The sequence below is a fragment of the Rutidosis leptorrhynchoides genome, chromosome 5 (assembly GCF_046630445.1).
Source record: "Rutidosis leptorrhynchoides isolate AG116_Rl617_1_P2 chromosome 5, CSIRO_AGI_Rlap_v1, whole genome shotgun sequence".
Classification (NCBI taxonomy): Eukaryota; Viridiplantae; Streptophyta; class Magnoliopsida; order Asterales; family Asteraceae; genus Rutidosis; species Rutidosis leptorrhynchoides.
Genome location: NC_092337.1, coordinates 248251451 through 248267507, shown reverse-complemented (window position 1 = coordinate 248267507; position 16057 = coordinate 248251451).

Below are 16057 nucleotides of genomic sequence, written 5' to 3'. Positions count from 1 at the left end.
ATTATTATTCTACTAGTAATAATAAAAATATTTATATTTACTAAAAATGATATTACGATAAAATGTTAATTTTTATAAAAATGATAATAATAATGATATTTTATATTAACAATGATATTCCTATAAATAATAATTTTTGTAAAAATGATAGTTTTAATATTAATAATACTTTTAATAATAATAATGATAAAAATAATGAAAACGATATTTTTATCTAAATCAATACCTTTCAATATTTTAATTTCATCATGATACTTATACTCATTATTTCTTAATCAATTTGTTAATAGCTTTTAGTCGTCTTTTATATCGCGTTCATAATAATGATAAATATAGTAATCATAATAATTAGATGTTACTAATACTAGTTTTAATTATAATAATAATAATAATAATAAATATTATGATAACACTAATAAATATTTTAATGGTAATAATATTAATAATACTAATTATAATCTTAACGATAATAACGATAGTAATAATAATAACAATTTTTAATGATAATACCTTTTAATAATAACGATAATGATAATAATAATAATAATAATAATAATAATAATAATAATAATAATAATAATAATAATAATAATAATAATATTAATAATAATAATAATTAGATTATAACGACGATAATAACGACGATGGTAATAATAATAATAATCATTTTAACAATAATACATAAAATCATAGATAATCTAATTGACTATAACTTCTAATCCGTTCATCGAAGTCATCCGATATCTAAATGAAAAGTTCTTAATTTTTTGCTGGCTTTCCAACGACATGCATATCATATACCTTATCTCAGTAGCATATGTATCTAATTCAGGATTCAACATAACCTATCTAATGACAATATTAAACGTACAAGCATGCATAATCCTATATACTCGAGCACTAGTCAGGGATATACTAATAATATATAAAAGTTAAGTTATGAGTGCTCACGTATCAATATTGAGATTCAATATTGTAGAAAAGTACGTAGATGCAACAGAGAAGATAAACGCTAGGTTGACCTCACGAGCTATACCCCTGATCCATACCCATAACCTCCATAGCTATAACCCATAATTTCCTTAACTTTAATCAATTCGAAAACTCGTTTGCAAATCATCCTAACATAACCCCGTCATAGAATTTTAAGTATAATAATAATAATAATAATAATAATAATAATAATAATAATAATAATAATAATAATAATAATAATAATAATAATAATAATAATAAAAATAAAAATAAAAATAATAATAATAATAATATTGATATTAGTACTGAGTATATATATGTAACTCCTATGTGTGTGTGTGGTTATATTGTCAGGAACATAAATATATATAGAACTTTAATCACCACGTGTAAAAATAATAATAATAATAATATATTTTATTCTTAACTTAGACCGTGAAGTTGTTGCTATTCTACCTAAAACGAAGAGGATGTAACAAAATTCATTTTCTCTTTTACCCAACATGAAAATCAAGTAACGACATTGATTTGAAAAATAATATAAATTATAAATTAAAGGGAGCTTTTTGTAGTCAACAAGTAAAGTGTGTGATGTTACATAGCCAAAGAGATATACATCTCTATATCTATTCGGTCCATTATAATAATAATAATAATAATAATAATAATAATAATAATAATAATAATAATAATAATAATAATAATAATAATAATAATAATAAAAATAATAATTAAAATTAATCACGGAATACATATCAATACATATAGACGTGAGCTTGTAATAGATTGAAAATCTATGTACATGTGTGTTTGTGGAAAGCCAGAGATATTTATGCCTAAAAGTTTACACGTGGGAATTGATAAAAGAGAACAACCTCATAACATGTCACAAGTCCGTGACTTTTGTTAGTTTTTATTTACCGAGATCATATTTAATTAATTTTACATACTGAAACTAGCACTTAATTTTTCAAATAAGACGGCACACATGTACTCACTCAATGACCAACTCTAGCGTACTATTAATTCAATTAGAACTGTAACGATTAGCATAATAAACTAATTAAACACCGACTAACAAATATAGTGGTATGCACGTACTAGTCCGCTGATCATTCCGTGTCACCGTAAATCACGGAATTCGTTTAATTAAATCGAATGAATGAATTTTAATATTTTAAAAAGTTGTATTTATTAAATACTTCAGGGGTATTTTATGTAACTTATAATTAATAATTTCTATCATATCGCTTTCATGTGAATAGTAAATTAATTAATTTCGTTTCATTTACTATTCATATGAATAGTAAATGAATTAATTTCGATTCAACTATTTAAGTTATATTGTTGTACGTTGTGCTTTACAGCTTGTACATCTTTGATTTAACTTCGTGTCTTCTTAAAAATATAAAAAAAATACATCATAAAAATAAAACGATTATATACGTAAAAATTTTAGATTTGAAATTGCATCATTCAATAGTAAATTTTTTTATCATTTCGTATATAAATATTATTCGCATGTTTCCGTATATATATATATATACACACACAATTATGTAATTATCACAAGTTATGATGTTCGTGAATCGTCGAAATTTGGTCGAGGTTAAATGAATGTATGAACATCGTTTAAAATCCTTGAGATTCAACTTAACAAACATTGCTTATCGCGTCAGAAACATATAAAGATTAAAGTTTAAATTTGGTCGAAAATTTCCGGGTTGTCACAGTACCTACCCGTTAAAGAAATTTCGTCTCCGAAATTTGATCGAGGTTGTCATGGCTAACAATAAGAATGTTTTCATGACAATTATGAGTTGATAAATAGAGTTTTATCATCATTGAGTAATATGGATAAAACAATCCGTTTATGTGAAGAGTATGAGTGAAGTTATCACAAAAGAGTGAAATGAGTAGGTGTAGATTCGTCATATCTTTTGACATAGATAGGATTGATTTCCAGGTTCAAGAGATTTGGAGAAAATCTTCGTAATAAGATTTGATTCTTCGGTAATCAAGGGAATTAGGATCCGCTTAAAATGGGATCATCTGTTTTGATTGCTCTGTCGGATATTTTACTATAAATCCACCCCCTTCGTTTCCTTACAACTTACACCTACTATTCTTTCTTCCTCAACTCATATTTTAAAGCATTCATCGGTATGGTTCATCCAGTACTGATTCTGGATATACTCATAACTTTCATATCTGTCATTCTTCAGTTTCATCTACCACCTGAAGATTTTGTTTATTTCTACTATTACCTTTGGGTTATAGTAATTTAAATTCTCCCGTGCCTTTACGTGGCAGTACATATTGATATGCACGGTTTGTAATTTATGTGTTGTTGTCGAGCTTTATATTTTCTTTTATATTCAAGAGTTCCATACTTTTGTCTCCTCTTCCTGACTTCAAATCAAGCGAATAATGGTTTAGAATTCGTAGGTATGGATTTCGAAATGAACATAGTTACTGTTCTATGAAGGAAATTGTGATGGCATGATTTTGATTTGTCAAATTACCAGAATACCTCGGAAAAGACCGAGTCATCAAGAAAAATACTTTCTTGATATGTTTAGAGTTCAATTAGAATACAAGAATCGTGTAACATGGCACATGATGATGTTATGATCTGTGAATCATCACATTCCATTTAGAAACTCAGCATGACTTACTGTAATATAATCACGTTGATCAAGTGTTATTATATTATACTAAATCATGCTTCAGTTCCCAACACTACTTCAAAAATATTCATAATTTAAACTCGAAGGTTTACAGAATATAGAAACTAAAAGTTTCCTTTTTGATGTAATACAGATAGCGCAAATAGGTAAATGATTTCAGATAAGAATAGTTATGAAAATATCTTCAAAAATATGGAGGATATTTATAATAAAAGATATAATGATATCTTAGAATATCTAAGATCAGAGGATGATGAAGAATATTGTCCACAAGAGTTTTAAAGTAAGGAGTAAGATATTCGCTAAAGACTTCAGCAGACACTGAATCATTTGGATTCTTTGAAGGAAGGTTTAGCCTTTGTGATTTGTCCACAGCTTCCTTCATACTTTGCTTAATCCATTTTCCAGTACCAAATTTTTCGTTTGAGCTTTTCCAATCTTCTATTCTTTATTATCTAACTTCTGACCGTAATTGCTGTCTAGAGTCTTTACCACTTCATCAGTCTTTTTTCAAAACTTCATAGTACTATTTCGTAGGCTGGGGTGTTTTTCAGAAACTTCACATTCGAAGTATGAAAGTTTAGGAGATAGACGTTATATATATATATATATATATATATATATATATATATATATATATATATATATATATATATATATATATATATATATATATATATATATAAAACTGTTAAAGTGAAAACGCTGCGAGATTCGAGATTGATGATTGATGATTGATGATTTTTGATAGTTGGTATGGCAATTATTGTTACAGGATGTAGGTGAGTACATGATGGGATTTCATGAGTAATATAGATGTTTTTCAGAGAGACTAAAGCCGAAGTTGCTGGTACATCTGCTGATAATGTGGTGGAATATAAAAGGTTCTCCGGTAACAAAATGGTAATCGTATATATCCGAATTATAATAAGACTACTCCGGATGAAAAATCGAAGTTGACTTGCTGAAGCTGTGACAGAATTTGCTACTTTGAAAAGGAATTGCAAAGTTATTTTTTGCTAATAAATGCTAAAGGATCTAACACGGATATGTGTTAAACTATGAATTTGGTTTCGAGAGTTTTTCAGGTGCATGACTGTGGGTAACATGTGGTTGGATCATCATCTCAATTATTCATTATTTGAAGTGTCTTCAGGAATTTCGAAGGGTTCGAACACAGATTGTAATCGTTAATATACATATGATGTTCTAGAATTTTGAATGATACGAATATTTTTCTGGGTAAAAGTGATGTTCTAGCACAATTTTGAAGTCAAAGTATAACTTTGAAAGATATAGGGATTTAAGAGTAAAGGTATCGGTTATATCTTAACTTGGATTCTGATCTGTTAAAATCATAATATATAATCGAGTTTGGATGAAATGGTTGTTCTGATTTCTATGAAAGAATGTGTATTGTTGTGAAGGTAGTGAGTATAGTTAATGATTGCTGAATCAGAATCGAAGAATGTAACATATTAATTGTGAATTTATATATCTCTCGGGTATTACCTACTCGTTAAAAGTTTCACAAGTTAATATTTTGTACAGGAGAATTTGCATTACAATCTTTATGAAAATATATGTATATCCTCTTCAGATGTAATACAGATTTAATAAGTTTATATTTCATTAAACTCATTTGATTTATGGTTGAAATTATGATGGAGAAATCCCTAAAACTTTAGAAGTTATGTAATCTTCACTGAGTATTTCTTCTATTTGAATGAAATTATGAATTACCACTTCATTATTCATCTATTGATATTTCTTTGATGAATGATGTTGGGTGTTTGTGGAAATTCTTGTGAACTACGCAAGACACGAATGATGATTTCTAGGAATTTTCGAGTACATCGAAAATGAATGTGTAAAATCAAACATGTAATTGAATAATACACTTGATTTATTATGAAATGGAATTCATTGAGTTGAAACAGATATTGTAGTTAACGATGGTTAAGTCGTTAATGAAAGATGTACATCATAGCATATCAGTAACATGAACTAACCGAGTAGTACCTACTGGTTAAGATTCACACGTAATAACTTAGTACGAAAAGATTTATTTTTATCTCAAAATTCATATAAAATATACATATAATTTCTTCAAGGGGAATGAGTTAATACTTCTTAACTCGTTGATACAATATACGCGTTGTGGATTAGTGATGTTGTTGTGGTGATTATGGATCTAGTGGAGCTTGTGATGTTGTAGGTGCTGCTGATGATGACGATACTGACGGCACAGATTGTGATGGTGATGCTAACGGTACTGTTGATGCTGCTGGTAAAACAAGTCTAGCTTGTAAATCATGCACCATTCTGGTGAGGGTTTCTTTTATTATTTCGGTCCACTCATCTGATTTATAATCAGAATCAGAATAATCTCTAAGATTTTGGAGATTACATAATCACCGCAAAAATCTTTCTTCAATGAAGTTATGAATCAATACCTCATCGTTTATTGTTGTTGGCATTCCTTAGTATCTACAAGGCGTATGTCGTCGATGTTCGTGGGACAGTTTATGATGTCGAAGCATGGAATTTGGATGTTGTTGATGGTGGTAATGGTTCTATTGACGTTGATGATGGTAGTACTGTTGTTGCCGGTGCTATTGCTGGTGCTTGTAACCTTTGCACCATATTCTCTAAAGCCAGAACTCAAGCGCGAAGCTCGTTGACATCTTCTATTACACCAGGGTGATTGTCTGTTCAGACGAGTGGGTGAATAAGATCTAGAATGTAAGATAGTATATAATCATGACGAGAAACTCTGGAAATGAGAAAGAAAATGGTATCTCGAATAGGTTCGCCTGTAGAGACCCATCCTAATACATCCGGACGAAGTCCACATCGATTATAAACAATTCACAACAGTTGATTACATCGCGAGGTACTTGACCTCTATATGATACATTTTACAAATATTGCATTCGTTTTTAAAAGACAAACTTTTATTTCATCGTAAGTTGACAGACATGCATACCATTTCATAATATATCTAAACTATAAGTGACTTAATAATATTCTTGATGAACTCAATGACTCGAATGCAACGTCTTTTGAAATATGTCATAAATGACTCCATATAATATCCCTAAGATGAACAAATGCACAGCGGAAGATTTCTTTCATACCTGAGAATAAACATGCTTTAAAGTGTCAACTAAAAGGTTGATGAGTTCATTAGTTTAACATAAAATAATCATTTCCATCATTTTAATAGACCACAAGATTTTCATTTTTCAGTTCTCATAAATATGCATCCCATGCATAGAGACAAAAATATCATTCATATGGATTGAACACCTGGTAACTGACGTTAACTTTAATGCATAGAATATCCCCAAACAGAACCTCTCATCTGTATAATAATAATCTCGAAGTACTAAAGCATTCGTACCCCGAATGGGACTTGTCAAGGTCCATAGATCTATCTTTAGGATTCGCGTCAATCAGGGGCCATTTCCCTAAATTCTTAGGTTACTATACTTGAAGGGCGATATTCGGTTAATAATCCAACCATAGAATGTAATTTTAAGTACTTGTGTCTATTTCGTAAAACATTTATAAAAGCAGCGCATGTATTCTCAGTCCCAAAAATATATATTGCAAAAGCATTTAAAAAAAATGGAGCAAATGAAACTCACCATACTGTATTTTGTAATAAAAATACATATGACGACATTGAACAAATGTGGGGTTGGCCTCAGATTCACGAACCTATATCAAGTATGTATATTAACACATAAAATATTCAATTAAATATATATTTTGATATTAGTAGTATACTTGTGATTTAATATTAATAATTACTTAAATATATTTATTTTATATATTCTATTAATTTATCATAATAATATATCATATACTTTATTAAAATATTTTGAATAAATACTTAGTATTAATAATTTTAAGTACTCATAACTTTTAATAGATTTGAGTTATATTAAAACGTAAATGAACAAAAAATATTTTATTAGTAAAAGTAGTATACTTATCATATATACTTTTATATATCTAATGTTTGTATCTAACTTATAATATCTATCTTTTTAGTTTAAGATCATAAAAATATAGTTACATTTTATATAAAACATACATTTAAAATTTAAGTTATAATTAGTAATTTTAATAATAATAATAATAATAATAATAATAATAATAATAATAATAATAATAATAATAATAATAGTAATAATAATAATAATAATAATAATAATAATAATCATAATAATGATATTAGTAGTAGTATTAGTAGTAGTAATAATAATAATAATAATAATAATAATAATAATAATAATAATAATAATAATAATAATAATAATAATAATAATAATAATAATCAAAATTGTAATGATAATAATAATAAATGATGACTAATACTTATGTTAGTAATCATAATAATAATAATAATTATAATACAAGTAATAATATCAATACTTAATAATAACCATAATAATAATGATAATTTTTGGTAATGAAAAACTACCTCAAATCAAGCTTTAAAAAATATAATGTCACCAGCAGGGATTGAACCCGTGACCACTCGTTCCAAGCAAACACCCTCAACCCTTTCGTCACCCATGCCTTTCTGTTTTAAATAACAAACTATTTTTATTTAACTTAATATTTTTGTTTCTCCTCATTTCCTTCTACAGCTAAACGAAAATCCAAACAACAAAATCCTTTTTCTTCTACAAACACCATAATATATCATCAATTCTCAGCCCAAAAGGGAAATGAACCGCGACCCAACTGTTAAAATATATTCAGGGCCCAAATAAAAAAATTTGGTAGTCCAACAACAATAGAGTTCACAGTCCACCAAATGACAAGAGTTGGGTCAAGGCCACTACTAACCTTGATACAATTCGGCCCAAGAACAAAAAAAATCCAAAAGTTTAACACTTTGAGACATTGTAAATATATAAAAAAATAAATAAAGTGGATCTATGCAAGTGGGAGAAGATATTTTATGCTCCCTCTCGTTTTCATTTACTTACACGTATCACCTTTCTTCATCATTCTTTAATATTATTCCATCAATATTTAGCAGCTGGGTTTCGTGATTATCAATAGGAAAAACGCAGCTGTAGTGACAACAATAATATATAGGAGGTTCGAAGTGACTGTTGGTGTCGGCCAAGACATCAGCGACAGTAAACAAAATATTAAAAGTGGGATGGTTTCAAGGTGGTTTTCGAATAGAAGAAAGTTGAGCAAGGTGGTGTTTGTTATAGTTTTAAATGGTTGGTTTTGGTTTGTAGTTGCAGCAAAAGAGAAAGAAAAAAAATCGTGCAACAACTAATGATGATTTAGTTTGTGTTTCACGACAAAGATAACAACAGATGACACCGTAATAGTTTGCAGTTTTGTGGTGGTGATTCTAGTGGATTTCTCAAAGAAGAAGAAGAAGAGAGAGAGAAGAGGAGGAGAGAGAGAGTGTGTGTGGCGGTGAAGATGGTGAAGTGGTAGTTGTAACCCGTAGGTGGTATTTGGTGTTCGGGTTAGAGTCGAGCAGAAAATGGTGATCGGTTTGTGGTGATGGTGGAGTTGGCGTTTAAAATATTAGCATAATCAGCAACATGTGTATGTGATGGTGGTAGTTGGGTTGTGAACGAGTAAACAAGAAACATAAAATTTACATGGTGGCGGTTATATATAGCAACATTGGTGGTGAGTTTATGGTAATGATGGATAGGATGGTGGTTTGAGTGCCGGTGATTGGTGGTGATCTAGTATGGTGACCGGCGGTAGTAGGGTGATCCACGATGAAGATGAGATGGCTGGGGTGATGTTTGATGTCGAGTAGAAGCTGGAGGATATATGTATATATCATGTAATATGTGTATAAGATAAGATGTAATAATAATAATAATAATAATAATAATAATAATAATAATAATAATAATAATAATAATAATAACAATAATAATAATAATAATAATAATAATAATAATAATAATAATAATAATAATAATAATAATAATAATAATAATAATAATTAAAGTATTAATATAATATTGCTTATAAAAATAAAACGTGCCACACTATCTTTTTCTCTGTCGACACTTACCAAGGGTATTATATCGTGTCCCTTGCTAAACAGTTACGGATAAAAGTGTTCCTAAAAAATCTCAAATTTTTTGATTAAATATATCTAATTATTCCACTCATTAACTGTTTGAAACCTGATCAAAAAGGTTCAATAATTATTTATTTTCTGTTCCAATTTATATGTACGGAGTGTAAACATTTAATCTTAAAAAGGTAAAAATATTTTTGACAAATCTAAAATCTTCGTAATCAGTTTACAGTCCAACTTTTATTTCAATTCTTCATGAACATGTAAAATATCTATATTAAAACTAACAAAACATCAACCGAGTGTTACTGACATTTACTAATTAAGCTCGAAATCATTCATTTTCCATTTACCCTCCCTCTAAATATAATCAGTTTTAAATAACAAGTTTTATCACATAAATATATATTATATATTTTTAAACAAATAAATGTAATATTATTTTATATATTTACAAGTACTATTTATATATATATATATATATATATATATATATATATATATATATATATATATATATATATATATATATATATATATATATACATTTGAAATAATAGTTTTCATTATATCGCATCTTATTTTACATATTTATTTCCAACAATTAACTCATATATTATTTCAATTAATATTTCAAATTATTACATATATATATATATATATATATATATATATATATATATATACATGTATCTTTTTACAATTAGTTGTTCGTGAATCGTCGAGAACAGTCGAAGGTCAATTGAATATATATGAAACAGTTCAAAAAATTTGAGACTCAGATTAACAGACTTTGCTTACCTTGTCAAAGATATTAAATCGTATCGAGAGTTTGGTTCAAAATTAGTCGAAATTTTCTGGGTCACTACAGTACCTACCCGTTAAAGAAATTTCGTCGCGAAATTTGAGTGAGGTCGTTATGGCTAACAATAAAAATGTTTTCATGATGAATATGAGTTAGAGTTTTATCATTATTGATTAATATAGATAAAACAATTCGATAATGTGAAGCGTACAAGTGAAGCTATCACAAAAGAGTGAAAAGTTTCGTTTTAACTTTTGACGTAGTCATGGTGGATTTCTGAAATTTCAAGGAATTCAAGGAAATCTTCTAATCAGAAAGAAAATGTAATATCATGATTAATTAGCAAACTGTTGGAATCATGGTAAGGATTGAACTATCAAGAAAATAATCCCTTGATATGTTTAGAGGTTAAGTAGAATGAAAGAGTTATGTAACATGGCATGTGATGACGTTATGATCTGTGAATCATCACGTTCCATTAGAAACTCAGCATGACTTACTGTAATATAATTACGTTGATCAAGTGTCATTATATTATACTAACTCATGCTTCAGTCCCCAACACGACTTCAAACCATTCATATTTTAATCTCGAAAGTTTACAGAATATAGAAACTAACAGTTTCTATATGATGTAATACTGATAGCACGAACAGATTAATGATTTCAGATAAGAATAGTTATAAAAATATCTTCAGAAATATGGAGGATATTTATAATGAAAGATACGATGATATCTTGGAATTTCTAATATCGAAGGATGATAGAGAAGATTTATCCGTAAGGGTTTAGATTCGGAAGCAAGGCGTTCGCTAAAGATTTCATCAGATACAGAATCATCAGGATTCTATATGTACAAGTTTAGTCCTTGTGATTTGTTCAGAGTCGCCTTCATGGTTAGCTCAATCTGTTTTTCAGTACTAAATTTTCTATAGAGCGTACCTAACACTCCTTTCTTTATCATCAAACTTTTGACCTTCTAGGCCATCTACAATTTTACTCTTTCCTCTGCATTTAATGTAGCCATATCTGAATCGTAGATTATCCATCCATGGTGGTTACAAGAAAATTGTGTTTTTAGATGATTAAACGCTGATGGTAATATGGTGGAATATAAAAGGTTCCCCGGTAACAATAAAAGAGCACACATATATATCAAGGTGTTGGGTTGTTTCAAATGAAAAGTCGAAGTTGACTTGCTGGAGCTGTGACAAAATTTGCTATCTTGAAAGGAATTACCAAGTTATTTTGGGTAATAATAACACTAAAGGAATTAGCACAGATACGTGTTAAACTTTTACCCAGGTTCTGAGTGTTTTTCAGGTGCACATCTATGTGCATAAATCCTTCCTTTCGTAGATGAAGTTGTGGTTGGTTCATCCTCATGATTGAGGTATTTTCAAGAATCATGAAAGGTTTGAAAGGAGATTGGAATCGTCAAGATACAAATGAGGTTTAAGATGAAATCAAGTGGCAAACTTGAAGAAATGTTTAGTTTCATATGTTATAATTAATATTTTAATTCATTTTCATTGTCCAATGATATTAGTCCATAGTCGATAGTCCACAGTTAACAGTCCAATAATTCATATATAGTTTAATATATAATATCCGAATTAATTAATACGTATCGGGACCCATGTACATGTCTCAGACTCGATCACAACTCAAATTATATATATTATTGTAGAATCAACCCCAACCCTGTATAGGGAACTCGATCATTACTGCATATAGAGTGTCTATGGTTATTCCAAATAATATATATAATGCATCGATATGATATGTCAAAACCTTGTATACGTGTCCCGATATTTAAAGTGCGTAAAAATAAATAACAGAAATTAAGTAACGATAAATAAAGTGCGTAAAGTAAATAACAGAAATTAAATGACGATAAATAAAATTGCGAGAATGTAAATTGCGATAATTAAATTGTGATAATATAAAATGTAATCAGTTAGCTAGGAACAATTAGCTAGGAACAGTTAGCGTGGATTCTTAACAAAATTTCTCATAGGTAATTTGTTTGTTTCTAACAAATTTTATTTTATCCAATGTTTTCTTCATTATGCCACTTGTTGAATTCTGATAGGTCAAAATCCAAATATGAAATTGAATGAAAAATGGTTATTCTGTGGTGAACAGATTCGTATAGCTGTGGTTGTAAGTAGGATAGTAAATGACTGTTGAATCAGATTCGAAGAATGTACAGTGTAATTTATTAATGCGAAATCTAAATATTCCTCGGGTATTACCTACCCGTTAAAATATTTTCACCATTAACAGTTTGCACGAATGAATTTTTAATTACAATCTCTATGGAAATATATATACATATATATTTTCTTCAGATGTAATTATAGATTTAATGAGTTAATATGATATTAAACTCATTTGATTTTCGGTTTGAACTAAAATAAATAATCTCTAAAACTTTTAGAAACCACATATTCTTCGCAGAATATTTCTTCAATGAAGTTATGAATTATTACTTCATTGTTCATTGTTGTTGGTACTCCTTGGTATCCATGGTGCGTATGACGTTGGTGTTCGCGTGACAGATTGTGAAGTTGAGGTTTACGATGCTTTTTTTTTTATGGTGGCAATGGTACTGTTGGCGTTGGTAATGGTGGTACCAGTTATGCTGCGGGTGCTGCTGCTGGTGTTCGTAACCTTCACACCATATTCTCCAAAGCCACTACCCGAGCGCGAAGCTCGTTGACTTCTTCTATTACACTGGGGTGATTGTCGGTTCGGACGAGCGGATAAATAAAATCTAAAATTTAGTATAGTATATAATCATGACGAGATACTCTGGAAATGAGAGAAAAGATGGTGTTTCGGACAGGTTCACCGGTAAGTGCTTCAGGTTCTTCGCCAAGAGGACAATGTGGTGGATGGAAATGATCGCCTTCTTCTTGTCTCCAATAATTAAGGAGACTACGAAACCATCCCAATTCATCCAAAATAGATGATGGCTGATTGGTTGATCCATTCCGGTCACACTGTTTTCGGAGCTTGAGTGAGATTCCATTTCGCAATCCGAGGGACTTGAACTAATGACGAATTCCATTTCGTACGATTTGAATAAGGGATTGATTTTTGAATATTGAATGGTATTCTAACTATATAGAATATCTATATTTATAGAGCAAAAGGTTTCGTAGAATACGGCAGAATTTACGGGATATGTCAGGCAAAGTTTACAATAATAGATACGATAAGATATGATTTAGCAGATACGCTAAGATATGAATTTTGTCTATACACTATTCATACAATCATTGCAGTAAGATGTGTCTAGACTAAGAATGATAAGCAGGTAATTTCCTAAGGATGATAAACAGATGATTTTCGACAAAAATGATAAGCAAAACTTTTGACATGCAGACACGGTCGAAGTCCAGACTTACTAATGCATCCTAATGACTATCAGTTAGACAAACTAATGCAAGACCTGGTTCACTAAGACCACCATTCTGATACCAACTATAGAGACCCATCCTAATCCAACCGGATGAAGTCTACATTGATAATAAACAATTCACAACAGTTGATTACATCGCAAGGTACTTGACCTCTATATGATACATTTTACAAATATTGCATTCGTTTTTAAAAGACAAACTTTTATTTCATCGTAAGTTGACAGACATGCATACCATTTCATAATATATCTAAACTATAAGTGACTTGATAATATTCTTGATGAACTCAATGACTCGAATGCAACGTCTTTTGAAATATGTCATAAATGACTCCATATAATATCCCTAAGATGAGCAAATGCACAGCGGAAGATTTCTTTCATACCTGAGAATAAACATGCTTTAAAGTGTCAACCAAAAGGTTGGTGAGTTCATTAGTTTAACATAAAATAACCATTTCCATCATTTTAATAGACCACAAGATTTTCATTTTTCAGTTCTCATAAATATGCGTCCCATGCATAGAGATAAAAATATCATTCATATGGATTGAACACCTGGTAACCGACGTTAAATTTAATGCATAGAATATCCCCAAACAGAACCTCTCGTCTGTATAATAATAATCTCGAAGTACTAAAGCATTCGTACCCCGAATGGGACTTGTTAAGGTCCATAGATCTATCTTTAGGATTCGCGTCAATCACGGGCCATTTCCCTAAATTCTTAGGTTACCAGACTTGAAAGGCGATATTCGGTTAATAATCCAACCATAGAATGTAATTTTAAGTACTTGTGTCTATTTTGTAAAACATTTATAAAAGGAGTGCATGTATTCTCAGTCCCAAAAATATATATTGCAAAAGCATTTAAAAAAAGGGAGCAAATGAAACTCACCATACTGTATTTTGTAGTAAAAATACATACGACGACATTGAACAAATGTGGGGTTGGCCTCGGATTCTCGAACCTATATCAAGTATGTATATTAACACATATAATATTCAATTAAATATATATTTTGATATTAGTAGTATACTTGTGATTTAATATTAATAATTACTTAAATATATTTATTTTATATATTTTATTAATTTATCATAATAATATATCATATACTTTATTAAAATATTTTGAATAAATACTTAGTATTAATAATTTTAAGTACTCATAACTTTTAATAGATTTGAGTTATATTAAAATGTAAATGAACAAAAAATATTTTATTAGTAAAAGTAGTATACTTATCATATATACTTTTATATATCTAATGTTTGTATCTAACTTATAATATCTATCTTTTTAGTTTAAGATCATAAAAATATAGTTACATTTTATATAAAAAAATACATTTAAAATTTAAGTTATAATTAGTAATTTTAATAATAATAATAATAATAATAATAATAATAATAATAATAATAATAATAATAATAATAATAATAATAATAATAATAATAATAATAATGATATTAGTAATAATAATAATAATAATAATAATAATAATAATAATAATAATAATAATAATAATAATAATAATAATAATCATAATTGTAATGATAATAATAATAAATGATAACTAATACTTATGTTAGTAATAATAATAATAATAATAATTATAATACAAGTAATAATATCAATACTTAATAATAACCATAATAATAATGATAATTTTTGGTAATGAAAAACTACCTCAAATCAAGCTTTAAAAAATATAATGTCACCAGCAGGGATTGAACCCGTGACCACTCGTTCCAAGCAAACACCCTCAACCCTTTCGTCACCCATTCCTTTCTGTTTTAAATACCAAACTATTTTTATTTAACTTAGTATTTTTGTTTCTCCTCATTTCCTTCTACAGCTAAACGAAAATCCAAACAACAAAATCCTTTTTCTTCTACAAATACCATAATATATCATCAATTCTCAGCCCAAAAGGGAAATGAACCGCGGCCTAACTGCTAAAATATATTCACGGCCCAAATAAAAAAAATTTTGTAGTCCAACAACAATAGAGTTCACAATCCACCAAATGACAAGAGTTGGGTCAAGGCCCACTACTAAC